At 50.8% G+C, this 24,805-nt stretch overlaps 1 protein-coding gene across 7 annotated transcripts in view; it reads left to right on the forward strand.

Moving 5' to 3' along the window:
• KIRREL3 (kirre like nephrin family adhesion molecule 3) overlaps positions 1-24,805 on the forward strand; it is a 325,022-nt gene that overhangs the window by 130,218 nt on the left and 169,999 nt on the right. Inside the window, exon 1 of one of the 7 annotated variants that reach the window (XM_054803324.1) lies at positions 2,889-2,965. The exons of 5 other annotated variants lie outside the window; for them this stretch is intronic. The gene's annotated coding sequence lies outside the window, so the exon portion shown is untranslated. Of the gene's footprint in view, positions 1-2,888; positions 2,966-14,434; positions 14,443-24,805 lie in introns of those variants that run through there. One more of the 7 variants, XM_054803329.1, reaches the window with a different exon arrangement.

The raw sequence follows: 24,805 nt of genomic DNA on the forward strand, positions 1-24,805 counted from the left end.
TTTTTTTTTGCCAAGAGGGCTCAGAAACTAGATAAACAGAAACCAGCCTCTTGATGAGTGTCGTGGCCAATCCGTGGTCGTATCTGCCGTGTTTCGGGGTACAATAATGCTGCTCTTCCCCCATCATCATCCATTTTACACATCCAAGGAAACAAGGGGTAGAGGGAGATGGGGAAGAAGGGGTCAAGCGTGGAGTGATGTTTTTGGAAGAGGTTTCATTTGGAAGAGGTCTCAGGCAGGACCTAGGCTGTTGCTCCTTCCCATCAGCAAGGCGTTATCACATCTGCTGTCCTCAAGACATTTTACTGGAACAAGGTTTGGATACTGAAAGGCGTCTTTGGTCCATCTCCGGAAGAGAAGGTCTCTTCTGCTTTGAACGCTCCGAAGCTCGGCCAGCCTCTCCTGGTGCAGCTCCCGCTGCCTGCCGAACGGGAGGGACTTCACCAGCGCTGGCTTTGTTCAAGTCTCCCTGCACTGGTTCAGCTCCCGAAGAATCGAGGAGCACCCCATGAATTCCTGGCGTCACTGGGAAGGTGCCTCCTCCAGCAAAGGCTCCGCGTCACCTTGCGGAGGTGGGAGGTGGAAACCTCTCCCTGATGTTCTCGAGGTGGCTCCTTTTCTTCCTTTGCACTCATGTTTATGAAAACATATTTTATTCCGTGCCTTGGATTCTGCCCCATCTGCCTTCCCCGGCATTAATCAATTGTGCTGTTTCTCCCGTAGCGTTCATTACCTCCTTAAAAATGAATGCAGAGAGAAAACACAATTAGATGCTGCTTTGGTTAAATAATACCTTGAAAAAAACCCAGAACAATGGCTTTAAAAATAAGGAGAGAGTGAATATCGCATAGTTTGAATTAATGATGGAAATTACCTCGGGTTAAGTTGGATTTTAAATCAGAGGTTTGGGGGATTTTATTTTTTTCTTTTCTTTCCAGTGAATTATGACAAATATAGAGGCCTGCTGGATGGATGATTAGATTTTTTTTTTCTCTCCCATCCGCATTGAAAAATGAAATATTTCTGTAATATTAAATCCGTCAAATTGATCAAAGTGCGGTGTCAAAAAACGTTGTAAGCGCTTCTTCTCATCCAATCCCCTCAGCGACTGCGAACCAGAGACCTTTTCATATCCCTTCCTGGGGGCGGCTGGAGGTTACCTCTACCGAAAGAGCCTGGGCGAGAAACGAGTCTGCACTTCTCCATCTCGCTCCCGCGGTAGGGATTTACAAAGGGCTGCTGATTTGGCACAGGAACCTACAATACGCGGTCCTCAGCCTTGTGGGTTGGTCTCTGCGGATGTCCGTAACCTGTCCTAATACCGTCTTTTTCCTCCTGCCCAATGGTGGGGTCAGGATTGGGGTGGGTATGGCCAGAAAAAGGGGCGAAAAGGGGAAACTTCTACTCCTCTGGTTCAGCTTTATGAGGAAATGCTGGGAGCTTTATTGGTATTTCCCCCCCCCCCTTTTGTTTTTCTTTCCCCGAACAAGAAAACCAAACAAACCAGAAACCCCAAATATTTGGGAATTGTTTGAGGAAGCTTAGAGTGTATTCAAACATTTGGAGAGGTGGTAAGCTGGGGCGTCTCACGGCAGGATAAATGCAAAGCGTGTCCAGAAAAGAAGGATTATTAATTTTTTTTAAAGTTGTCAAGGAGGAGAAGCTGAGAGGGTTGGGGATTGCTAAGTCTGGAAAATAAGGGATGTTCTGTTTCAAGGTAAGATGCTGAACAGTTGTCTTTCATTCAGGGCAGAGAGACGACAAGAAATCAGCTTGGTTTCAGCAAGAAAGATTTACGTTGGCTATAAAATGGGAGAAAGAAACCCTTCTGCTGGGGTGGTGGAGCATGGGAACGGGTAATTTGGGCTGTGACGGACTCTGCTTCGTTGGCAGCTTCGTTAAGAACAGGTTAAATATCTGTTGGAGGTTCTGACGGGTCCCTGGTGCTGTCCCGGGGGGTGTGGGGTAGAGACTGGCCTGACGTCCCTTTCACTTCTACAGAGCCGCGTCCACAAGCGCGCGCCAGCTCCTTCTGTCTGCATCAGCTCTGCTGTGCCGTTGGACGCGAAACTCGGGTTGTCTTCGAAGGAAAACGCTGGGAAATAAAAGGACGCGGCTTTTGCGTGTGCTTGCGTATGGGGGAAGCGTGTTTTGCTCGCTCTAGGATGTCTGTCTTTCTGTGGCTGTGTGGAGACGCGCTCTGAGCTTCCATAAAACGCGCAAAGAGCAGCAAGTTTTGCTTCATCTCTCGACGAACAGGCGGCGTTTTCTGCGTGCAAAGCAAGGAGTGAAAGGCTCCTGGTCTCTTCCAGAGTTGTCGTCCCGCTTTGTGCCTCGGTGTCCCTCAGCTTCCCCTGTACGTGCGTTTGAGATCAAAAGATGAAAACGTCCCCTCTCCCAGAGGCTGATCGCTTTGCTTTAGGAGCTCTTTGTGCTGTCACCTAACCCTCGCAAGGAAAACTCAGCATTTTCCTTAGTTGCACAAGTGGGGAAACAGGGGTAAAAGAGATGAAGTCGTTTTTCAGAAAGGCGCCGACAGAAATGAGAGAAAGTCGGAGCCCTCCGTCCCTGGCGCAGCCTCTGAGCAGTGTCGGTATGTTCTGGCTAACCCCGAGGAGGGGCTCAAACAACCCTACGGAAATGCAGCGCAGAGAGGGATTGCTGCAACTCTGCTGCTTACCAAATTAGAAACAATTTAAGGATTTAAGGATTAAGTACCATTAATTACTGCCCAACAAATGCTGAACTACAATGGAGCACTTGTGGAAATGGAGAAGTTCTGCGTGAATACTAAATGGCTTCATTAATGCTCGGTGCAATTTCATTGAGTGATAAATTAATTCGCTTGATGCTCCAAGAATTACTGAGCGGACCGCGGGCACGTGTGGTGAAGGCAGAGCGGGAGCCCAGCTTCCCCCTGCCTCTGCAGAGCAAGTCTCGCAGGCATGGGACGCTCCGGGGCAAGGTAAGGGGAACCCTTGAGTAAGGAAAAAATGAGGAAATTGGTTCACAGAGTGAGGAAAAACCCAAAACGCTGCTCTGCCCTCATCTGGAAAACGCCAGAGGTTTTGGAGGTCAGGATGAGAGCAGGGGGGTTGAGGTCGTTATTGCCCGGCAGCAATTTCCCCCAGAAGAAGCGGAGAAGGAGGAGGGAGCAGCATCCAGCAAGGATGTCTTGCCGTGAGTAATTCCGGTTTCTCCTCTGGCTGTCGTGGTATGACAGCTGCCCGGGCAGAGCCTCGCCGCCTCCCTTTAGTGCATGTTACCTGGAGTTCAGCATCGGTTTTCTGTCCCTCAAGACTTTTTAGCCTTCCATTGCATTGCAGCGTTATTGATTGCTCACCTGGCCGTGGCCTGGAGCCTGTATTAGGTGTGAACAAAGCACTGGCCCCAACAGGCCTGCGATACAGGGCAGGATGCTCCGAGGTTCCTTTCGCCATCAGTCTTTTTTTAGCTCTTTTCCGCGTTGCCCTTTGGCCGCCTCCTCTGCCTTGCACCGCGCCTTGCTCTTCCCGAGCAAATTTACGGCGACCGTAGAGGTGGGGTGGTTTCGTGGCTCAGCACGGCTCCCCTTTGCCCCGTGGTTTAATGCCCCTCGGCTCGTTCGGTTTGCGGTCCCCCTGCTGAAGAAAAAGAGTGGGAAACGGCAGAGAGAGACTTTGCTCCCTCCCTGCCACGGGGAGCTTTGACGGTGAGGGTACGTGTTTCTCCCCACGTACCACACCGCGGCTCTCTGCGTCTTTCCTCTCCCCGCTCCTGCAAGACAGCCCGTCTTGAGCGCACCAGGGCTTGTCTCCTGCTGTGTCACGAGGCGTTGGGACCCTTGTGCTCTGCCCTCCTCTGGAAAGCGCCAGAGGTTGTGGAGGTCAGGATGAGAGCAGGGGGGTCGAGGTCATTTTCTGCCTCTTGCGTCTGCTGCCGATGGTTGGACATTGGCCCCGATTTGCCGGAATGTCCCTTGTATTTCTGTAGCCGTGGAGCCACTTCTGTCTGGCAAGCGTCCTGCGCCACGTCAGCTTGGTGCTCTGCCTCAGCACCCGGCACGGTCCCGCGTGGCTCCCGGTCCAGCCCTGGCTCGCGTCCTGGCAGCTGGGGAAGGAGCGGAGACGCTTGCATTGCCCCTCACCCATGGCGACGTGATCTAGATGGCCGTTAAAGAACGGAGAAAGAGTACCTAATTAACAACCCTAACACCAGCAGCGTGCGGAACCCAGACCAAAATTTGCCTAGCGTAATGAGCTGGTATAAAAGCAGCCAGAGGGAGACATCGTCGGCTTTATTGGGCTGGCAAACCCAGGCAATATAGCTGCGCATTCTTGAGTGCCATCTTCTGGCACCTTGTGTGTCAACCAGTTGCACGTCTGCGTGGCTGGAGCAACCTGGGACCGCAGAGCTGCTGCCAGCCGCGAGGAGCAAAGCGAATTTCCTGCATTTTCCAATGCGTCCTTGAAAGATGCCTTGGGGTTTTTTAACATCCTACTGTCCCTTTGGCGGTTGAGTACCTGCATCTGCCAGTCGGCCTCTGCACGTAGTTGGTATCGGCTCCCCGTGCCAGCTTGGGGAGCATCTGATTACTGATTTATTCATCCCCTCTGCCATCACCGCGGGAGGATAATCTCAGTGACATGCCACATCTCGTTTACAGCCGGCCCCTGAAAAGTTAGAAGTGCAAGTCGCGGGGTGGGGAGGAGGCGGGGGAAGACGTGGAGTCGCACACACTGGGGACAGAAAGGGGAGTTGGGGAGATGTGTAAAATATTAAACGACATCGTGGCGAGACACAGACAGGGGTAGAACAATAATTAAAGTAAACAGTGCATCAAAAGCCTGGCTAAAACTCGCATTTAAATTGCAAGTCAATGCAGGAGCAGCTCATGTAGCCATGTATAAATGTGTTTCCAGGAACCTTTTAAGAATATTAACGGTGATGGAAACAGAACAACAATGATTCAGACTTCATGGTATGTGACAATCCAGGAGGCCACCAGACTCATGCTTGGCGGTTGGCGTAAGGAAGCTGATGAGAGCTTGGTTCTTGGAGAAGAGCAGGTTTCTTTCCAGGGAGACTTCAGGAGAGGAGGGATCCTGAAGCGAGCAAGGACAGAGCCTCTTCTCGTGCCAGGGGTGCGCACGGTTTTCCTTCAGCCCCGTGGTGGGGCTGCACCCCTATAAATGAGCAGGGTCCGCCGTGATTTTTGTTCCCTACAGCCGGAGGTCGTATCCCGCTCTCTGCTTCCCCAAGCTTTGCCCTAATGAGTTTTAGATCACCCAGGTCAGGTTCTGGTGTGTTCTCGCTTGCGATCCTCCACCGCGTGCCATCGCCAGCGCTGCTCTCTTGAGCTCCCCTGTGCTCGCAGCCGCCCGTTGCTCCTGGCGATGCCTGCCGCTCCATTTCTAGTGTGGAGCACGCTCGCTGCCCACGTGCAATCGCCACGCTACCGCCTGAATATAGCAGGGCACCCACCACCTAATTGGAAAACTCGGGTCAGGACCGAGGCCGTGCAAAACGCGCCGAACAGCAGCGTCGTGGGCGCCTCACTCCTTCTCCGAGATGGGAGATGACACAGCACCGTCTCCCCTCCCCGGCTCCGCTCGCCGTCAGCGGAACAGCACCGTTTGAATTAAGGGCCAGAAATCAGTGTCAGATTTGTCTTGACTCCTGCGCTGAACACCTTTGGGCTATAGAGCAAATCTCTTAATTATTCCCTGTGCCATTTGCCCTCGCCCGTGCAAGGACTACAATAGCTCTGTCCTTGGGGAGGATGAATTCTCCTTAGTCCTGATAATACTGTGATTTACAGAGGATTTCCCCGACTAGCCTTCAGGGCACGGTGTTACCTAATGGAAGCAATTAAAAAGCAGTGGGAAGTGACCCCCGGAAAGTTCAGCCAGCTGTGGATGAAATAGGGGAATTAAGAGGCAGACTGACAGGGGCTTTATATATGGGGAAACTGAGGCACAACACGGGGGGAACAAGCCTAAAGGGGACAGTCCCCAAGCCCAGGGTCTCCTGGGCTGGGCAGGGGGTCCTGCTGCTTTCTCAGCAGGCAAGAAGCACCCTGGGCGCAGGGGCTTTACCCATGAAATATCGATTTAGTGCTCCTTCCCAGGGCAGTCGAGAGCAGCCAGCAGTCAGAGAGCTCCGTCTGCAGCGCGGGACGGACAGCCCTAACGATTTCCAAGCGCAATTGCCTTCACCATATTCCAGTCACTCCGGGGCGATTTGCAGCCTTGGCAGCCCGATGATGATATTTCGTCCCTGTCGAAGTGATGACGGCTGTGCCAGAGTCGAGGGCCACCGTGGCAGGGTCTGACCTTCCGCTCGGGACACCGTCCATCAGCAGCCACGTCGAGCGACCCAAGTTCAAGGGCAGGTGGTCCCACGTCCCAAGGACAAATGTTACCTGGACCAAAGACCTCTCCCCATCGCTGCACGTGTGTCACCCCAGCAAGAGCAGCATTTCAAATGCAACTAGGATCCTCAGTGACGGGCTGGACCCACGCACGAGTTATCTCGAAATATCGCTGGTGCAAATGTCGGGGGGGGAGCTGCAGACCTGCTCCCTCTCCCGCTTCAGCTGGAGGGGCAGAGGGTTGAGGCTGAGAGCTGGGGGCTTTCTGGGGTGACCACACTTCGTAGCAGTCAGGAAAGCAGGAGAGCAAATTTTTCCTTTCTTAGCCAAACTCTTTGCCTCTCAATAGAGAAAAGCATAATTTTATTTTGGAAATGGCTAGCTCTAAATACAGTCAATTTTCTTTGGTGCCTAGGTGAAAATTCAATACCACGTGAAGCCCTTTCTCAAAGCAATCGTAGGTTTAGCAAGGACAGGATTTCCCGTTTTCCCCCCTTGCAAACTGCGTGGCTGAAAGCCTGCTGCCAGGATTTTCCCGGCATGCAGACGTTGTTTTGACCTAGATGCTTAAGCATTCGTTTACTGCTGAAGTTTTGCGTTTAGAGGTCTTAAGAGTTTGTATCTGGAAAGCTCCAAAAGGGAAAAAAATACCGAGGGCAGCTCACGAGTTGCGAAGGAAAACCGATTTGACGTTATTATGCCTCCGTTTATTGGCAGCCCACAATGAGATGTAAAGAAATGTCAGAAAATCCCATGTGCACATTGGTTCGGTTCAGGAAAAAAATTGCTGTTTGCCTCTGCCCGGAGGCTACGAGTCACTGTGCTAATGCAGAAGGCACTAAAATGACCCCTTTGTTTTTCTTATGATCACTTCTGATAGCACGCTCTGCCAGAGATATCATATCTTTGATCTCTCAGTGCTGCTGTTAAGTCTCTCTTGAGTTCAGTACCATCTCCTTGAGATTAATACTTCATGGCATTCTCAGCACCAAGCTGTCCTAACCCATACATCACAAGATGTCACGCTTCGCACTCGCCTCCTGCCTCAATGACTTCACGCTGGCACAATAAATAACCCTTGGCCAGCTCCTCTCTCCCCCGTTCGTCGTGTACACAGAGTTTTAACGAGGAGCGCAGAAACTCTCTCTGGAAGCGAGGATGAAGGGATGCTCCCACGGCCGGAGCGGACGCGAGCACGGCCCTGCTTCCCTCTCCGGAGGGAGGAGGCTGCCGAAATTTTGCGAGGGTTATTCCTGTTCCCTCTCCTGGGCGGAGGGAGGGAAGATGCGCGGCGGTTTCTCTGCGATGCCTTATAGGGAGCGACAACCTGGCGTACCCCTAGGGTACCCATCTGCCAGCTAGCTCCTTTTGCATCTTGTCCGTTAGGCGAACGAGTTAGGAAAATCACTCTCTGCTTTGGCTTTTGCTTTGGTGCCTGCATCTTCACTTCCTTGCTTGTTTTCCAAGGGCTGGGCGAGCAGACCAGGCTCCTTCGGCAGGACGGGCTAGGTGTAAAAATACCTTCGCTCTTCCTTTGTGGGGTGAGTGAAGCAGGCTGTCAAACCACGGTGCTGCAGCCCCGGAGAACCACAAAATTCAGATGGGGCTGACTGTCGGAGCCCTCTGAAACCCTCTGCATCACCCCGAGCCAGCGGGCTGCTGCTGGGTGCGAAGCCCCCACCCTGCCCGGGGCAAAAAAGGAGTTTTAAGGAAACTTAAAACCCCACTATGTCCACCAGAGGTTGGGTTTCTGCAGGTGGACATCCACACTCATCAATCACTGTTTAATCTTGAAATGTCCGGTGTTGAGCGGGTACCGGCAATGCAGAGCAGGGTCGGGGCTGCCGTGGCCGTGACGCCCTCGGGACTGAAGCAAGGTCGTGTCCGTGCTGCAGCTGGGGAGCGCTGGGAGCCCGAGTCTTGGAGGTGCTCGAATGTCAGCTCTGGGTGATGTACCCAGGGGATGCGATCTGCTGTTGTCTGCGCAGTTTGGAGTGAGGTGGGCTTTGCAAGGTATTTTTTCCTTTAGTCCGGTGTCCATCGCTTACGTCTTGAGCATTTATGTGGTTTTGCTGGTGCTGCTGAAGTATAAGGTGCCGTTTGGTGACGGGGGAGGCGAGCCTCGTACAGCGTCGCAGAACCCCTCGGGCTTCGCATCGTCTCCCTCAGAGGCACTCTGTGAACTCGCACCCTCGCAGCCCTCCTCCCCTCCCTTGGGGCGTTTGGCGTGGGGGGAACGAACCTGCAGGAGTTACCCGAGCGCTGCGTCAGCGCCTGCCTGGGAGCGCTGCGGGCGAGGACCGAGGGGCCGGCCGGCCTTGAGTCCCCAGCCCGAGAAAGGGGTCGGTGTCGGTTTTGCACAGCGTGGGGTTACTGCCGAAAAAAAGCTTCGCTACTGATTTTCCAGAGATAATTGAAAGGAAAAGTTAAAGTCTCGGGGGAAGCAGTGAAAACCCCGGTGCTAGACTGTGCTACGGTGCGGCGTCCTGCAGCCTGCGCCCCTCCTGCTCACAGGCGGATGGGCTGGGCATCCCCTCCCGCCACTCCGGATCCCTCCAAGGTGCCCGTCGCAGCTGCCCTCTTGACAACGGAGCTGTTTCCTCTAATTTCTGCTATCCTCTCCTCTTTTAAAGCACATTTAAGGCTCAGAGCATCAGCTGCTCAGAGCTAAAAGGTACCTGGCCCAAAGAGCACCCACCAAATGGATGCAAGAAGGGATGCTTTCCCAAAATAAGAGGTGATGAGGACGTGCCGCAAGGCTTTCTCTCCAAAAAAAAATAATAATAAAGGCCATATGGGATGGGTTCAATTCGCTACTGGCTGGATTGGCCATTTCTGCATCAAAATTCAGGTGCAAAGCAGACTGTGCTGAATCCCCATCTAATACTAACCCACCAATACCCTTGCGCTGAAAAACCTGCCTCTAATTAGAGCGTGATGCTAATGGGGTGCAGCAGGCTCGGGAGCGCAGGTAAAGCCTGCGCGTCGCGGGCTGGGTGGCTGGTAACGAGAAGGGACGATGCAATTAGAGAAACCCCCCTTCTTTTCTTTTTTTTTTTTTTTTCCTTTTTTTTTTCCCCCACCGGCCTCTGGGAAAAAGGGTTTCGATTCTTTAAGTTCTGTCACAACAGGTTAGAGTATTAGCAATCATGGTTCACTGCCATCTGTATTTGTTCCATTTGTGGCATTTATGATGGTTATCCACATTAATTATTTCGCTGCTGAAGTCCCTTCTAATTTCAGAACACTGTTATTTCTAAGAAAGATGGATATTAAATATGCCACACATCAGCACGGGGTGGCATTACACCATGCTATTAAGTTCTGATGCGAAGGCTTGGCAAAAAATAACTTTGCTATTTGTAATCACCGTGAAGTGTTTTAGTGTTGCAGCTCGGAATAAGAAATAAAGATGATGACAGGAACTGATTTCTTATTAGGATGCGGTGCAGGAGTTTCCATAAATCAGGAAGGAAACAAGACGGTAACCCGTGGCTGGCCAAATCCACGCGGCACCTGGTTGTCGGGGTCTGACGGGGAACGGGCTCAGGACAAAGCGTTCGGGGGTGCGCTTTAAATACAGCTTGATCCACAAAGCAGCAAACCCTCTGTTATCCCGCCGGGGAGGGGGGGAGGAGGCAACGCACCCACGTTTGCGGCAGCGCTGGTGAACCCCCGGGGAATTCGGTGTCAACCAGACGAGGCGTGGATCGAAGGCCATGGGCATGGGCAGCTGGGAAGGGGGAAGAGGAGTCGCGTGAGTAACTGCTTTGTGGGTTGCTAGAGGTTGTAGCAATAACTGGGGATGGGGTTAGGGAACGGTTTGCTTTGGGTTGAGCCTAAGGAAAATTCTTTGTGATTTTCAGCAAATCAGTCAAAAAAAAAAAAAAAAAGAAAGAGGTTGAGATCAAATGCAACGTTTTGCTCAACTCCCGGGTGAAATGTTCCCTCTTAGCAACGAGTGTTTGTGTACAGGTTTCACTAAGAGTGAGGGATAATTTGAAATGAAAAGTAAACTAAAGTGGGAAAAAGCCCCCCTGTTATTTTTTTCAAGTGTCAAAACAAATCTCCATAATTCCTTGAAGTATTTTGATCATTTAGTTTTGGCTGCTGTGGTTTTAGTTCCTCAAGAAAATTTGGTGGGGCTACAACGAGGCTTCCCAGCATCTCCAGAGTTGTCTGTTCCTCGGAGAGGTGCCGCAGAGTGCAAAAATTTCAGCTGCATCCACTCGGGCATCTCAGGTCCCGGCTGGGAACCCGCGGGGTGCTTCAGACCATCCTCCTGCCCGGGGCTGAGCAGCACTAGCGGGTGCTCAGCAGCTTGCGGACCGAGGCGTTGGATGCAAGTCTCTCCGCCGCAGACAGGTCCTCAGGTCCCGGTTTGCGTCGTGTCTCAGCCCCCAGGCAGCTTGTGTTCAATGCGTAAGGATACACCAACCTTTCTCAGCTGTTATTGTCTATTAATTAAATGCTAATTAATTATTAAAAGGGTATTTATTGAGATTTAACAAGTCTGCAGCTAAAAAAGAAGAAAAAAAACCTGGCGGTGACAGGTGTTACACTCCAGTAATGAGGTTCTTAATAATCAATTGGCATTTGTTTGACTTAGAATAACATTCTTATTAAATCTAAATCAACTCTTTACTTGAGACACTTAATTACATGTGGGCTATTTTTTTTTCCCCGCCGCCTTTCCTTGGCACGGTGGGAGTTCCCAGCCCGCATCCCCAGGCGTAGACGGAGGAGGCTGTGCCTTAATAAATATGAAAGGTGATGGTTATTCATCGAGAGAGCCACTTAAGGAATGATTTTCCCCGAGCTCCTGTTCGCGCCCATGCTAACGGGAGCTTTAAGGGCTCGTTCACCTTTCGTTGGGAAAGCTGGCGCGCTGGGGAGAGCTGTTTGCTCGCCGTGTCCATCCCAGGGCAGCCCGCCACCGAGCATCCTCCTCCCCCGAGTTGGGGAGGGAATCACCAGCCTCCTCGCCTTTCGCTCGATTATTTATTAGAAATCATGTTTGGCATTGGGAAAAGTTGCTGGCACGGTGCTGGAAACCCACTGGAGGGGGAAAATGAAAATCCCTCCGAGTGTCTGCGTGACCGCGGTACCCTGCGGAGAAGCAAGAGCTTTGCAAAAAGCCACGGCAATTGCTCTGGCTGAAGTTTCGTGTTGCTGATGGGAAGGTGAAAGGCTCCCTGCGCCATTACCCAGACAGTTCGGTTCCTCCGGGGTCAGCGTTGTCTTTTAAAACGCCGTCGCTGGGTACATTTGTGCCTTGCAAGGAAATGGGAGGCCAGGCAGGGGAGCGACTGCTGGCTTTAATCGAAATTTAATTGCTTCCCCTTTTAATGCGGCTTTTAAAAAGGAAACAAGGATCCCAACCGGGTGCTCTTTTAGCACAAACAACAACAGGGGGAAGAAAAGAAAAAAAAAAGAGAAAAAGTAACCGACAGCAACAAACAATCTGTGCTATTAGAGGATCATTATTCTGATACTATTTATTTCAGACTTTTTGATACTCTCCAATGCTTGACTTCACAGGCTCATTTAGTTCCTTTGAAAAGCGAGGCAGCGCTGCAGTTTGCCAGGAGAAAATGTGATAAACATTATCAAGGGGGAAGGAAAAAACCAGGCGACTGTAGGGATAAACATACATATATATATATATATGTACGGGCAGGGGAGACGTGTGGGTGTGCGGAGGGTGTAGTTGACGGCTGCAGAGCCGCGCGCACCACCCCGGGCAGAGGATCCAGGGTTTCCAGCGATGGGCCTTTCACCTGCCTTTCAGATTTCCGAGCGTTCCTCGCATCTTGCCTGGGAAGAAGGTGGCAGGCGGGAATATTTTCCTCCATCTCCTTTGACGTATTTGCAGTCACGAAACCCTGGCATCGGCAGGATGCAAGCGGGATGCGAGCTCTCGGGGTGCTGCCAAGGGGGGAGGAAGTGCCGCAATCCCAATTTCTCCAGCCCAAGGGGAAATATTACCTGTTACCCTGGTGTAAAATACGCTTTATTCCCAGCCGAGGCGCTGCGCGTTACTGGTTACACAGGGATTGCTCCAGGGGGCTGAAAACACGCACCTGTAATTTATATCTCGGAGGCTGTTTGGTTTTGCACGAGCGGCGTTGTGGAGCGGCAGAGGGATGCTAAAGCCCATCCAGGCAGCCGCAGGTCAACGGGCCCCCTCCGACCCTGCCGAGAGGCGGGAGGTAGATGATGTTTTGTGAAATTATCCAAAAATGAGAGAGCTGGGCTCTATCCCAGCTTCACGGGAGCACGAATCAAGGGGAGGAATAAGCTGTCATCTCTGGAAAGAGTCTTGAGCATCCCAGAAACTTTGGGAGCTCCTGGGCGTTGCTGCCAGCCGGCGTTAGATCACGGTGCCATCGGATCACTAGGCTCTGCCTGGGCTGTTACTGATAGTCCGTGAGAGCTGCTGCATCCAATTAGTTGTATGGATTAAGAGAATTCCTTCTGAAGTTTGCTATCCCAGAAAAAAAAAAAAAAAAAAGAAAAAAAAGATTGGATAAACTGGTTGGGATGAAAAGAAAGCCCTCAAAAAGCCCAGACAAAGGGGACTCTGTCAAGTCATCGTGTCGATGCAGCCTTGACAGGACTGCAGTCACCTTCGAGGTTAAAATGAGCGGATTCTGGAAAGTTTCTATCAAAGTTGGTAAAAATTGCGTTTTCTTCCGGTCCTGTTCTTTTCCTGGACATCTTGGAACCGCCTTATTGCCACGCTTCATTCCCCACTTGCAACACAGCGGCCAGAATATTATTTCATTGCATTTTTGGGGGGTAAAAAGAGACCAGCTCGTGGCACCAACCTCAGACTGCAGAGCCCCGGCAGGAGATGCTCCTGCCCGCTGGGAAGGTGATGCTCGGGTACCGCTGCTCAGCTCGTGCTTTCCCAAACCTCTCCGTGCATGTGGAGCAATCCACCCTCTTCATCACCCCGCAGGTTTGCTCAGAGTAATGAGCGGTTTTGGGGGCACAGCCTAATATCTAGCGAAATTTTCTTCCCGGCGTGCTGGCGTATTGCAACGTGACGTTTTGGTGTTTGGGGTGGCTAGGCGGACGGATAGCCTCTGACACGCCTCAGCCAGAAATGCCTCTGGAAAGGGAGTCTAAGGAAAAAAACCCCACCGCAAATCAGGCAATTCATTTAGCGTCAAAAGGACCATGATATTGAAAAATGAGCCTTGATGTTGCAAAATGATTGAAATGCGTGGAGATAATTTAACTATAGCTACCTTGCTCAAACAGCCCTTTTATCCTCCGTGCAGTGCCAGTTTATAAATACGTATGTATTTTTCATATATATATATATATTTTTTTTTGCGAAGAGACACACCGCCGCTTTCAAAGGCTGTTTTGGGATGAATGTGGCCTTTGTTGGGTTATCTCTAACTGCGGTGGACCTGAACCCTCCCTGCTGGGATTTGTCTGAAGTTTGTGGGTGTCAAAGCTTCGTCGAGCCCCACAGTTTCCCACCTCACCTGGGATTCCCGTGGGAAGGGGCTGGAGAAAAGCCCACGGTGCCAAACATCCCCGGTTGGAGCATCCTCACCTGCTCGTTGTCGGAAAGGGGCAGGAGAAGGGGGGGAAAATAAACCGGATCTGTAAACCAGCCCCCCGGGACTCTCTCCCTTACACCTGTAGAGCTCGGGCACTCCCGTGGGTGTTTTCATCCCGGCTCACGCAACAGCCAGTGGCGCGTAGCTGGTGTAGAGAGGCCAAATTTACTGGGAGTGAATTAAAAAAGGAAGATTTCCTAAAGAAAAAAACCAAACCCACACACAACAACAACCCTAAAGCAACAGCAAACTGCTGAAAACAAACCAGCCCCCTCGGCCCCTCCTGCTTTGGCACCGGAACGGAGCTCGTAGCCATTATACGACTTTTTTTTTTTTTTTTTTTTTAATAGAGTCTTAGCCGGCCTCGGAGACAGATTTGCTCTCCCCAGAGCCTTGTCTTTGGGACGCGCGTCAGAAGCATCCTTAAATCTTCGAGGGAAAAAAACCACAACAACCCAACCCAAACCCCAACCACCCTTGTCTGGCTGCGAGGATGAGAGCCCGGCTGCCGTAAGGAGCTGTAAAAAACCTGCTGATAGACAGATGGAGCGCTGTAATTATACGCGGGGAGGGGTGGGGGGGGGAAACGCTCGCTGAAATTATTAGTGTGGGCAGACAATTAGAGGCTTTTCCAGAAGATTACCCTCTCCCTCCCATCTGCGCTCCATGGAGGAGTTTTTACGCTGGCGATGCTGTTTCCATCCTCAGCCGTTTCGTCCGAATTATGGTTTCCCGTTTGTTCGGACTTTACCAGTGTCGTTAAAAAGTCCCCTGAATTTTAGGAGGAGGGAAAGATGCCGATGGGGCTTTCGCAGGGGGTTTGTCTGGGGGGGCAGGTCGTGTCCCCCCCCCCCGGCACGGGTGGGGATACCCCGGGGTGCCATTGCAGGATTTCCCTGGGAGATCGGCCCTCGGGGGGCTGTTTTAGGGTGAGATTTGGCAATTTCTGGGTTTCTCCAGCTCGCCGGGGACATTTTCAAGCACGTTCGGTAGCAGCGAGGAGCAGGGGGGGCTGGCAGCCCCCCAGGCCGGCAGCAACAGAGGTGGGCTAATTGCAACCCAGTTTCAACCAAAATCATTATTTTCATGTTGATTGGGTTTTTATTTTCAATATTTGATGTGCTGAGGAGTTAAACTGGAATTATTCTGAATGGCTCACACCTTTTTTTTCTCTCCTTTTTTTTAAAAAAAAAAAAACAATTTAGCACATTTCATTTCGGCATTGAGGGGTTATTTCTCAACAGTTTATTTTTCACGTTACAGTCGCTTCATTTTGAAAACATTGCCACTGGCCATTTGTTGAGTTTTCTGAATTAGGAAAAAAAAAATATATATATCTGAAAACAGAGTACTCTGATGATTCACGAAGTCCCGCGTCAGCTTTTCTTTCCCTTGGAAAGAAGATGATAAATTGGGTGAAAACTTTCAGCCGGCTCCCACGACAACACTGGGGATGGCGGTGAGGAGGGGTGAGCACCAGCCAGACGGAACCCGCAGCCGAATATTTCCCGCGGCATCGCATCCTCCTTTCTCTCTGCCTGGCTCTTTCTTTCCCAAACTCGCAGCAAGGTGGGATGGCAGCACCTTTTGAGTGAAAACCACTTCGGCCGCACAAGCCTGGGAGCGATAAATAATTCAGGGAGGAAAATACGTCGTTTATGAACTTGGCTTGATGAAGTTGCCTGTAGGTGGACCAAAACGTGGCTTTTCAGGGTGGGTTTTGCTATCGGGAGATGCTCGGGCTCCTGGGGGTCGGAGTGTCTCTGCTTGTGTGGTGGCACCAAAAATTGACATCTCTCCGTTGGCGTCCTCCGGTTTGTTCTCCAGCTTCTTGGTTGGGAAACTCCCGTGCGAGGGTAGCTGCCCGCGAATCCCCTGGGTGCAAAACCCCACGGCCCTGCCCCATGCTGTGGGGGATGCCCTGAGCATCGTGGGGCTGGCGGTGGAAGAAACACCCAGGGTTTAACCGACCCCGTCTCCTCAGCTGGGTTCCTTAGGTGCTGCCACCGTTGGCAGCTCACAGCCGTCCTCCTGCGCCTGCCAAAGGGACGGGAAGGACGCGCGGGAGAACGCAGCGGTCGATGCCCTCGGCGCTTTGCCGTCAGTGCCGGGGTTGCAAAGGCGAGGTGGGTGGCTGCAAGGCAGCAGCTCGGCCTCCCTAAACCTCTCGCATCCTCCCTGGCCTGCTCTGACGGGGCGGTTAGACACATTGGCATCATTTTGAGGCCGCGATGAGCGTGCGCCGACATACGTCTGATATTTTGGGGGCAACAGCGTGGACGCGGGCGGCTCTCAGACCTCGCAGAGCTGTTCGCGTCTCCTCTCCTCGCGAAAGGTGCCCTCAAAGCGAGCGGAGAAATGGCCATCCGGATCTTTTTTTCAGACAAGGCTTGTTTCGGCGCGGTTCGCTCTGGCACCGTTCGGCTCCCGTTCCCGTCCAAGCCGTGCAGAGGGAGCGTGGGAGGGTGCGTTTGTTTATTTGCCGTACGCGGCAGATTGCGGCGCCCGCTGCCGCGTGCCAGGAAGGAGATGTTCATGCACCAACCCCGATGCTCTTTACGCGGTCATTGATGGAAACAAGCTCCGGAGGCTGCGACGGCGGGTTTAGCCGTGCTTCCCCCCGCCCCTCCTCTCGCCGCTGGGAGCCCTGGCGGGATTTCCCCCGGCAGCGATCTCCTCTCACCTCCCTGCTCCGGCCTCCTGGTGCCGATGTGGGGCTCGTCCCCCCACCCCTCGCCTCCCCCCGGGCTGCTGACATTTCTGCTTCTTTCTTTCAGGGCCGGCTTACAACCTCTCTCTGCAATTTAATTGAGATTAGGTGCTGGAGTGGTGCTGCCAGATAAGGGTAGAGAGGCAGTCAAGGATGTGTTTGCCCCGCCGATCGTTTCAAACACAATTTGGGGATTTTTTTTCCTCTTATTTAATTTTTTTCTTCCTTTCTGTTTTTTTTTCCCCCCGCTCTGGTTCATTTGCTTGTTGTCATTTCCCCCAGTTCCACCATAAATGAGCTGTTGACAGCAGGAGAAGGATCCCCACAACGTTGCTACTTCCAGTCGGATAAATCCATGTCTCTCTGTTTTCCTTCCGACTGTATTTCCCTCCCTCCCCCTTGGCCCTGGCTCCTCTCCATCCTCTTTTTTTCCCCGTTTTCCTCATTCCACCTGAGTATTGCCAACCTTTAACGGTCGATACCCTTTATGTCACGTCACATTAGAAGCGGGAAAAGGAGAATATATTGCCAGTCTTTAAACGGGGTGAGGGATTTTCTCTGAGAAGGAAAAAGCGCAGCTCGCAGCTTGAGTTTGGAAGAAGTTTGACAAGGCAGCTCAGAAGGCGGAGAGGGGAGGATGAAACGATCTGTCCCCGCTCCCCTAATTTACGGCTCTGACAATACGATGCCGTTGGAGCGCATCTATCTTCGTGTATAAGGGGGGAAAAACCCATCAAAATAATAAAAAAAAAATCATTACGTGCCTTTCAGCATTGACCAGCCTGAGGAGACGGGAGTTATTCTTAAGAAAGCCATGTATCTTCTTTACTTTGGCATCAACATAAATAAAATTATTTATCTCTCAAATTCAAATGCTCTGCACCTTTAGCAGGCAATAAATTCTTCTCTCTTGTCCCTTTATGTATTTATTTCTCACTCCATCCTTCACCGCTGAATATGAAACCGCAGCTTCCCGCTGCGTTCAGGGCAAGGGGAGGACCCCGAAGTTTCCTCCATCCTTCCCACGCGCATTAGCCTCAGGGAAGGACGAGCGGTGCCGCAGCGATGCGCGGTCCTTCCCCGCATCCAGCCGTGCCTTTCCCGACAGCCCCGAGCCCCGCCGGCGCTGGCAGCGCCGCTAATTTCCCCGTGCGATGGGTCAGCCCCGACATCTCATCATTCGGGTATTTAATTGCCGCTCGGGATGGCAGCTGACGGCGTGCGACGCCCGGGCTGGGGTTGGCCCCTACTGATGCCGTGGATGCTCCGGGTCTGCCCTCAGCACTTTTCTCTTGCCTGACGTCTTTAATCAAAAGGGTTGTCGGCGTGCCGGGGTTGACAGCGGAGAGGCGTGGGAAGCCAGGAGCACACACGCGAAAAGACAGACCTCATAAACATCGCATCCTGTCTTGCTTTCCGCTTCTCCCTCTCTTCGGCGCCTTATCTGACACGGTCAACTTCTGCTTCACTTTGCTTTCCCTCCTGGATTTAAAAGGGAGATAAAATAGTAATAATAATCATCGTCTTGCAAATCAACGTGTATTCTTGCAATGGCGAAATCATAAAGATTTTAATAGCAACCTCGATGTTACTGTCTGTCTCGTGCAACAAATTATGATGGCTGTTACGTGCCTGTCGCCCAAGCGGGCTCACGGTCGGAGGTGAGATGGCAGGATGGGTTCCCTGCTTGGATCTGCAAGACCTTGGGCAGTGTCAAGCGACTCTAGGCGGGACATGAGACCTGTGTTCTTCTGGACGTCGTGATGGGCCAGCACGGGGATGGCTGAGATGAGCCCTAACCCAAGCTTACTAGGCGCGACGTGGCTAGTTACTCTTTGGATCCGATTTGTGCCGCAGGCTGATGCCAGCTGTTGTGTCGAGCTCTTTGTAGACGTGGCCTTCACGCCCTTGGCTGGGTCTACAGCGCTGCAGGCGAAAGAGGTGGTGGAGGGCTCAGAAAGCTGGATGGACGCGGGCACCACGGGGAGGCCTTGGAGGAGCCCCAGGGGTGCCCAGTCATAGTTTTGGGGGAGAACGTCCAAGATGGTGCTTCAAGGTGGGACAAGGTGAAGTTGTTTCCACAGGAACTGCCCAGGAGGAGCTCAGGTCTGCAGCAAGAGCGGGCAAGCAGTGTATCCATATGGGGCATCCCATCGGCATCCCCCTGGCAAAATAAATCCAGCTGGGAACCCCACGTTTGCCCCAGAAGAAACTTGAAGCAGAAGAGTCTTAGTCCCAGGACGCCTTTTGGTGGGAAGAGTTTTGCTCTTGCTGTGGGAAATCTGAAGGGGTTTGGGCTGAGTGGTTTTGTCTCAGAACCACATGTAGCAACGCAACAGGAAACAGTCCCTTCACCCTGGCCTTATTTTTTTTTTAATTTAGAGCCCATGTTTCTCAAAGCCTTCTCTCTCTTCCCCCAAACAAAAATAACCTATCAGCAGTGACATTTTAATAGGAAATGAAATGAAAACATTTGTTTTGAATTGACATTTTGACTTGAAATGTTGATTTGTTCTGGATTTTTTAAGCCAGAGAGCAGCAACGCACTGTTGTCACAAATGAGAAAAAATGAGATTGTCTTGAAAAATAGCCATAGACTCTCGGGGCACGGCGGGGACAGAGTGGGGTCACGTTGATTCTGGGGAGTCCCGAGGTCTCTGCATCAGCTCAGTGGGGAGGACCGCAGGAGCCGGCTACTCAGCTTCTGCAAACCCTTTGTATCTTGTTAATAACAAGCAAAAATGGGCAGGTTTCGGTTTTCATGAGAAAGTGAGAAATTTTCATGAGGCAGGGAGAGGGGGAATGAATTTTTCCCATCAGCCGTTCTTCACCGCCGTTAGGAGGACGATACTGTAGATGCGTTGAGCTTTCACCTTCTTTAAATATCACTGGTATTTATTTTCATTACTCGCTCTTAATTGTAATGAAGCTGAAGTCTCCTCTGTGCCTTCATGGGGAATTTATCCCAAAAAGCATCTAGAAATGTTCAGTTTCTTGGTCTGCAAACATCCTTTCATCAGCATCCCATCTGTCTGTCTAGCTTCTCCTCCGCCGCATCCTTCCTCTTCCTTGTGATCACAGCCACCAAGACCTGTTAAATGAACATTTCCACAAACTCTTCTTTTGCATTTCAAATGAGACAAAAGGCACAGGAGAAAAAAAAAAAAGTAAAAAAAAAAACAAAAAAACAACTTTGCTTTCCCGGTTCCTCCCCGTTTTTCACATCTGAAGAGATTATTAAACTCGTCCAAGGTAAAAATCTCGACCCTTCCCCACGCGCCTCCGATGGAAATCATTTCCCTGGGATGTTCGCTCCCCCCCATCCTCTTTTGGTGTGGGTTGGGTTGGTTATTTTAATGTTATGATGAATTTATGCGATGTTGCCCTCTAATGGAAAACTGTGAGACCTGCCCAGGAAATCTTCCTTTATTATTCCCTGGGAGAAATGGGGATTTTTTGGGAGATGAAGGGTCAGGGGAGGTTGCTCCGCACCCAGCGGAGGTGAATGAGAAAGGCTTGCTGCGCTCTTGCAGTGCTGCCTCTCCAAACCCCTTGTCCTTCATCCCTCCAACCCCTAAGTAGAAATGACCAAAATTAAGTATTTGGGACGGCATTTTTTCCCCCAAAAAGCCCTCTTGGCTGCCTCCACCCTGCAGGAGATGCCTTGAGGACCTCCCCAGTGTCGCAGCTCTGCAGAGGGGAGCTCCTCCAGTCATTTATTTTTTGAACGAGTGAAAACATTTTGACTTGAACTTTCATACATAATGATGAGGGTTAGTTACTAAAATCCACACATTTTCTTTAGTCGTTTTCATTTACTACTGTTTTAAATTATTTCACAGCCTTGCAAATCTCCTTCTGACAGCCGGAGCCCAGGCAGGGAAAGCAAGAGAGAGAGAAAAAAACCTACTAAGTGTTCATTTTTCACATAATATATTCCAATCCTGTTAGGTCGTGCTGGTGAAGGTAATATTTCTGGCATTCATTTAATGAAATTGACAGTGATGAATGGTTAATTATACAAATTACATTCTTATTAAATCCCCTGGAATCACTGCCTTAGAAAGTCTTAGCTATGGACTTCTCGTGCTATATACATATTTTTTTTAGAAGCATCTTTACTGCTGGCTGCTGCAAAACCGTCTTCCAAAAAACCTTGAAAAGCATTAAAAATCCCCTAGTTAAGTCAATTACCGCAGATAAGTTAATCTTAATGGGATGCTTAACCCCCTGTCCTTGCATAAGTTTACTTTTCATCCCTCTCTCGGCTCTGGAGGCGCTGGAGAGAAAAGTTTTCCGGCTGTTGTTGTGACAAATGGATTAAGAGTGGGTAAGTAGGGCTGGATGCAAAATTTCCATTGAAAATGGAATTTTCTCCCTCAGCTTGTGCAGAAATTTCCCAGTTTGGGGGGGGGGAGCAGCAGGAAAAGCCCGTGTCCTGCGTGCCGCACGGATCGGTCGCAATGCCCCGGGGAAGCGTGGTCCCATTACATCGTAGCTCCAGACTCCCGCTGCGACTTGATCCCTCCATGAAGGGCAAAACCAAACCCAGCGATGGAGGAATCTCATTTTCCAAGCAGCGCTGTTGGGAAGGGGAAGCGCCGCATGGTGCCTCGTAGCCCCAGCCTTTAACCTCTGCTTGTTCCCGGGGTGTTAAACCCCGCTGCCGACCGTGCCGGGTCCTCCTGGTGCAAACACGTTGCAGCGGTTTTAATTGCACGGCGTGGGATGAACCGGCGGATATTAGCGGGGCCATGTACGCTCGGGGAATAAATGTAATAAATAGACTATTAAGTTAAGCAAGTTTTCAGCTTCAGCAGTGAAAGTGCCCATCTATCTTGCGTGGCTTTCTGCATGCTTCATTACCGCATGTAACCACATTGAAAAAATATGCTTTATCCTTTATAATTAGATGATAAGTTCCCTAAGATATACGTTAGCGCTGCCAACCACCTGACACTCCGCAGCGGCGCAGAGTCGCCCGCTTCCAGCAGCTTCTAATGAAATTTATTACCGAGCCTCATATTAGACTAAGTTAACATCACTTAATCTTCTTACTTGACAGAGTTATGTATGAGGCACTCCAGGATCTGTTGGCCGGGATTTAGGGAGTGTGAAGGGAGTGAGCCGTGCCGAGGGGATAGAGGTGGGTGCGGGGGGGCGTGATGCTGCAGGATCCGCCTGCCCTTATTTCCCCATTCCCTTATTTCTGCGGGTACCCCGAGGGGACGGAGCATCTTCTGCAGGTTGTCTTCTTTTTTTTTTTTTTTTTTTTAAAAACTAAACTGCAGCCTGGCTTTGCCTTGCTTAATGCAGATAACAGCAGCAGTTAATAATTAAGAAATGAGCCATGACCTCTTTGGAGAGGGGGGAGGGCGTGCAGCATTACTTGATACAGGCAGAGTGTCACCAAACAAAATCAAAAATACTTTCCTCTAATGATGTAGGCTGCAGAAAAGTGTCCGCCAAGTCCGAAAATTGTCACCGCGTCGCCATCCGGTCACAGCATCTCTGTGCCGCGGTCCCGGTGTGGTCCGAAGTGCTCCAAATCCTTCAGCAAAGGGAAACGGGGGGATTTGTTTTCATCCACATTTTTCTTCTGATTTCCGAGGGAGGCTGGAGATGCGCAGAGGTTGTGGGAGTTTTCACGAATGAACGACTTGTTTGGCTTCGGATTTGGGCTTCATCCATCTCCCCCCTCCCTTGTCCCAAGCTTCTTTGTCTCGACAGCAAATTGTTGAACCCCTGGTGCCTGCTAGAGCCTCGAATAAGCCAAAGGCAGGAGAAATGATAAAGCTGCCGTCGCGTCTCCCTCTTTTTACTCAATAAGCTTCATAATCTCTGTATAACTACCTATATCACAAAAAGACAGGAGGAGCAGGGGGAACTTTATGAGCTGGTTAGAGCAGGCAACTCCATCACCAGCTGTGACTATTATTATAAAATATTCTGGAAGTTAACTCAATAAAAAAACTAATAATGAGAGGAACCATCTCTGCCTTTGTTTATAGCTTCTTTAAGTGTATAAATGAGCACGAGGTGATTAATGAGGGTGATCGGAGAGAGGAAGATTTGCATGCACACTGTTTGAATTATTTCCTTATTGCATGTGCTTCCCGGTCCCTCTGTTTATTGTGCTGCTCGACGCTATTTAATACAGAATGACTAAAGTTATGAGATCCTATTTATTCCACCTGACATTGTCCCCTCTGCCAGCTCAGCCCCTGGGACAGATAGCGCATGCACGATGAATTCAGAAAATATATTAAAAAGCAATTATAAACTCCCTGCCTTCGGTGTCCTGGCCTTATTCTTCACAGCGCTCCCTGAGAATTAGCATAATGTCTACAGGCTCTCATGGAGTTATCAAAACACGATGAGGATCTTATTTTCAAGAGCCGGTGGGTTTAGGACCAAAAGGTTGCCAAAGGTGCGTTCGTATCCTCCTCCTCCGTGCCCTGGTAGATGTACCCGGTGCCAGTAGCGTATTTCCCTCACCACCAGCCGCCCCAGGAGGTGGTGGCAGCCTGAATTCTGCCGGCTCAGCACATGTTTCTTGCATTAAGCAATGTCCTTTGCTCTTCCCACCACGGCAGCTCCGGTATTAGAATTTCATTATGTTCCTGGGCTGCTTTCCCCATCGTCTTCTGGTTTATAGACTTCTGAAAACCTCTTTGAGGGACAGGAAGGGCATCAGAGCGAGCCATTTCGTATACGATGGGTAATTTTTCTTGCCTCTCAGTCGTTGCAGGGTAAGATCCCATTGACTGTGAGCTGGATTTCATCATTTCTGTTCTCTCGCTCCTTCTCCGGAGCTCTGAAACCAGACGTTGGAAGTGCTCTCAGCAGTGGGAGCATCCTACGCGCCCGGAGCCGCTGGACCACCACACCAAGGCACGACCCCACTGGCTCTTTGACACCATTTACCCTGGTCAGTCCTGCAAGGGTGACAGCAAACAAATGGGCAGATGGGGGAAAAAAACCCCACGATTTAGGGGCTTTTTGAAATTGCAACAGCGCCTCGGGTAATTTAAGTGTATTTTTTTGTTAAAATGAAGATGAAGACGGGGTGTTTCACCACTTCGTAACTGGAGGAAACCAGCAAAGCCACAGCAAAATCAATGCAACTTTGCCAGGCTGCACTGGAAAACTTCTTACCTGGATATAACACTGTTTTATTATTAATGTCTTCTCTTACGCGTACTAATACATATATACGTTGCAAACCCGAGGTAGCGTTGAACCAGCTGGCACCGCGGGTCTCCATCTAATTATATACGGTCTTTTGGGTTTCGTTCCTGCTCCGCCATAATTCTCTCCTGCAAACCTCGCGCAGGATTTTAACTCACTCCCGACACGAAACGCTTCATCTCCGTTAAAAGCGAGGGCGTGCACAAATATATTAGCATTTCAGGAAGTACTTGAAGGCTTTCATAGCCTGTCTTTACCCAGAAACTGTTTATCAAGCATCTTAATACAGACCAATTTGTATACCTCAAAAATACATTTATTCTGTAAATTGTTTATAGAAAGCCAACCGAAGGAAATGGGCTTTGCTGCTATCGAATTCATTAGTAGCAGGCTGCCTGATTGTTTTTATTCCTTTTAACCTCCTATTGTATATTTTATTCGCTCGGAATATTTTATATACCTCGGCGCTGTGCTGAGCTGCACGGATCCTGTGCTGGAGAGTTCAGGGGCATCGGGGGGGAGTTAAATCAGCCCCAAACGGAGAGGAATCCGACGGCGTCGCAGCTTTTTACCCCACACGCTGGTTTTGTTCAGATAGGCAAGAGAAGATAGTGGCAAATTAAATTATCTCGTTTACCTTGGGCTGCTCTGAGCGGTCGCAGAAGACGACTTATGATTCCCCCAGGCTTTCCACGTAAGGGCTGGAGTCCTGGTTGCCTTAAAACGCAGTGCTCGAGGGCTGTCAGTCACCTCTCGGTGATGGACCCGGGGTTTCTAGGGGTGACTTTTCTCCTTTCTTCCATAGGAAGACGCATATTGGGAAACATTAGAGCCCCATGCGCGCTCCAGCTGACGAGCGCTGCTGTTTTATTGCAATCTTCCCCTCCTGCAAAGCGCTGCCGCGTCCCCGAGCCGCCCCGGCTGGTTTGCCGGTGTGGGTCACCGCAGCAAGGCTTGTGGTCGGCGCTGCGG

This window comes from Grus americana, chromosome 24 (genome assembly GCF_028858705.1).
Source record: "Grus americana isolate bGruAme1 chromosome 24, bGruAme1.mat, whole genome shotgun sequence".
Classification (NCBI taxonomy): Eukaryota; Metazoa; Chordata; class Aves; order Gruiformes; family Gruidae; genus Grus; species Grus americana.